Source organism: Pholcus phalangioides, unplaced genomic scaffold (genome assembly GCF_987345545.1).
Source record: "Pholcus phalangioides strain wild (caught in Gottingen) unplaced genomic scaffold, Ppha-v1.0 ptg000008l_1, whole genome shotgun sequence".
Lineage (NCBI taxonomy): Eukaryota > Metazoa > Arthropoda > Arachnida > Araneae > Pholcidae > Pholcus > Pholcus phalangioides.
Genome location: NW_028301601.1, coordinates 63,863,928 through 63,868,096, shown reverse-complemented (window position 1 = coordinate 63,868,096; position 4,169 = coordinate 63,863,928).

The following is a 4,169-nucleotide window of genomic DNA, read 5'->3' as shown; positions in this document are numbered from 1 at the left end:
TTATTAACTTTAATTATCTTACCCAGCGTCCCCTAGCAAACTCTCGTGGGACGGACCTTTTAGTCATTTACATGTTTGCACCCTGTTTTGGTCACACGTGTTTGACGCTGGTTTTGGTAATTGTTTCGTTACTTACACCCACTCTAGACAATACCGTCTTAACCATAGACTAAAGATATAAATATATTATCATAAAGATATAAATATATAAAAAATATTATTCTTACTCTATGGTCTTAACGCATTCCCCGCGGGCGGGGGCCTCAAATGCAGAGGGGCCTCTGGTTTAAAATTTTAAAAGTAAACGTGTCTCGCCAGGTAGGGGGCTCAGAAAAATTACTTTTTCCGAGGGCCCAGTATACGCTTCTGACGGCTGACTCTAGGCCACTCACTGAACTGGTCCCTCATTCTTTATGTCACTCATTTGATCATTCACATTCTTACTCCCGCTCTAAGTCACGCTTTTGCTCATTCACGTGCTTGCAAACTCTCTAGGTCACTCACTGAAACGGTCACTTGCTGTCTGGGCAGAGGTGAGTTTATTTGAGGGTTATAAAAATTTCACCGCCCTTCTCTCATTTTGATAATTTTCTTGGCCACTCAATCCTCAAATTTGCCGACCTTCTGAACTTGCCGCCCTGGGCTATAGCCCATTTAGTTCTGTAAATAGGGCATTGTCTTCAGTAAAGGGGCATGAGGATGGTTAAAATCAGTGTTGCAAAAAAAAAAAAATTGAGGGGAAAAACTGAAAAATTACCAGCAAAAAAAAAAGGCTGATGGAATTCAATTTTTCTAGAACTAATAGAGATATGAATTATTAGTACAGTAGACTCTCGCTAATCTGGCACATATCACACCAGGGTGTACTGGGTTAACGAAATCGCCGAATTACTGCAAATTGATTGAAAAAGTCCATTTAAATAACAAACTTCTGCTCATAAACATGTGCGCACTATGTTTTCCTCTTCTATGCTCGGAGAAAACCGGCCTAAAAACACCGGATTACTGGAGGGATTATTGAAAGTCTGACTCTATACGTAGTAGTATGGGAAATTTTATTTGAAGACAAAAATGGGTTTCAGACGCAAAATATTTTCATAAATCGGGTATACAAAGCTGGAAATTTGTAATTTTTTTAATTTTATCGTCTCGTTTGAAAATTATAAGTGATAAATGAGGAAATTAAAGGTATTATTTGTAAATACAGACATGTCATAAATGGGTGTTTTACTGTGTATAGTACTTATTTTCATTTTAAGAAAGGATACAAGTTTGGTGGGCTATAAAATTGTTCACAGAAAGAAAAATTAACTGTCTAGAACGTGAGTAACTGAAAGAAGACTGCTTAATGTTCTCTACACCAATCGCCAAGGGCTCGAAGCGTATACGTGAACACGAAAAGTTGCTGGAGTGAGTGGAGCTCGGCTTTGGATGCTTGAGTTTCCAGCAGTGGTTCCGAACCTTTTCAGTGCATACGCCCAGCAGATCATGAGTAAATACTAAACAAGGTATTGAACGAAACAAGAGGGACCACCTTAGAGACCCCATGGATGGAAACAAAGTCCCTTTGGTCGGGTCCAGCACCGAGTGGGGAGTACTGAGCTGATATGAATTAGTACGAGCCAAGCAGAGCCAGTTGAGGGCCCCACATGGATCTGCCGTCAAATAGATAGAATTCTCTACTGAACGAGACAGACCACAGAGGGCTCACCTGGAATCATGTAAACAAAGCTCATTTGGCCGATCCCATCACCGGCAATCAAAATCTGAACAGGGAAAACATCTACCCTGTGCTGTACTGAAACCGAAACTGCCTTATCACGGACCCTACATATGAGAGGACAAAAGCTGCGCCGCATAGGTTCAGCTTTTTATCGGAAAGCATGAATTCGTTTAAAGTTTGAGCGGTCACAAGAATTTTTCGCAAGCTCAGTGCGACCCGTTACGGGTAAGGGGGCTGTCAGTGTGCGCGTAGTAGCCTACCTATTTATTTGATAAGTACTTTGTTGTTGTGCGTAAAGTTCATGCTCCCAAGGGTGGGTTTTTTTTAAGCTATAAATTAACTATAAAGGGGCCCATGAAAAGTCTGGTCTGGGGGCCCACTAGAGGCTTTAGCCTAGGGGCCCCGCTCTAGGATGTGGAGGCCATGGTCAGGGCTTTAGATAATTGTTTTTTCCTTCAAGTGTTCAAGGATCGTCTCTCTTAAACGAGGTTTCTTGTATCCGAGTTAGCTTAGAATTCATTTCCTCTGGTTGACCGAGATCCTTATTTTATTCATATTGTTTTGCCTAATTGTTATCATAACGTCACAAAGAGAAACGTTTAATACTTTCAGAGGGATCAAAAAAATTAAATTTAAACGGAAAGTATCTCTCTACTTTGACTGGAAAAAAGCATTTATCGAATACATTCGGATGAATTTTTATTTGTGCACATTGTTTTGTCCGGTTAACTGTGAGCCTTAATTTTTATCAAGTGAAGGAGGAAGAAGTAGTATTCTAGGAACATTTTAAAATACCAATTCTTCATACGCTTTTCATATTCTGCTCTCTTTTCATCTGCAAAGTTTTCATTTATTTGTACAATTGCTCATGATACTGTTAATAAAAAAACATTTTTAGCTGGTAATGTGCATCAGAATTCCTTACAATGTTTATAAATATAACACACATTATTCAGTCTGCACCTCAAACTTTTTTTTCGTACGGTATTTTTTGCGAGGGTAGCCGGCGCAAACGTTCAAATTTATTATCAAAAACAGCTTATTCATTAATTGTAACACCAGTTGCTGCAAGCAATTTTTTAAATAAGTATGTTGCATATTGAAAAAATATAATTTTTATAAATACAAATTTTAATTTAGATTTAATTTTTAACTGCCTTCAATTTTTAATTAATTTTCATTTAAATTAATTTTTATTTTCAATTAAATGTAATCGTAATTAATTTTAATGTTCAATTAATTTTTTAAATGAAAATTAATTGAAAGTTTTAAATAATTTTAATTCTTAATTAATTTTTTATTAGTTTTTTAATTTTAAGTACGTTTGGCACCTGCGGACACTAGGTTGGGTCTCACCGATCGACATCTTCATTGTAAAAAATCGCCCCCCCCAACACATCACCCTGGATCCGCGCCTGCGTGTCGGGAGGAATAACTTACTGTTGAAGGAACTTACTCGGACTATCGAGGATTAGGATTACCAGATGTCCTCCTTTTTGATGTCATTTCAAGCGTCCTCCTACGTTTTGGAAAATTCACTCATTTGTGCTTCTGTTTATATAAGTTTCCACGATTTTCTTTTTTTGTTCCCATGGGGAAATTTTTTTTTCCACTCAGAAACATTTTTCTCTTATTCCCCCCCCCCCCCGCACATTTTTACACGCTTTGACCAATTGGCAATCACCGATGCAAAATTTCCTCCAAGCAGGACAGATTCTATTATAACTACGGCCCAGATTACTACTGGATAACATTAAAAAGGCAGTACGAAGAATAGCTCTGGGAGAAGAAAGCTGCAACATCCATTTTAAGAGTACCATTGTTTGTTCACCAATAGCTAATGTCGTGTAATGAAGGGGGAAAGGAGCGTGTTGCCAGTGCCGTCTTAACGCATGGGTCCACCCGGGCGCCTCAAGAGAAGAGGGGCCACACAAAAATTAGATTTGGTTGAAATTCTCTAGAATTTACCTGATAGGGCCTCAGAAAAACCAATTGGGCCGCCCCCCCCCCCCATGATGCTCTTAAGACGGCCCTGTGTGTTACCTCTTCTCTCTATTCAGAAATAAAGAAAATCGCGGATGCAAACAAAACTCAATGCCGATTCCTATGGTGAAATCACCTCAGGCAAAAAAACAACGCTCCCGAAAGAAAGAAAAAAGCATTCTGAGGGCAGAGAAAATCTTTCGCCTTGCTCTATACAAATACAAATACAACGCCACAACAGGCAAATTGCCCAACGAGGTGGCTGACTTAAGAACATCATGGATCCCCGAGCCATTTTTTGGAGTCCCTACCTACCACTGCTACACCACACATGTTCTTTGCCCCTTCAATGGCGTTTTATTCCGACTTCTTTCTGGCGGAAGAGATTAATTCATCTTTTTCCAGTAAGGTGGGAAGACCTCGTCTTTCGACTCTAACAAAACAATCCAATCATTGTTATTTT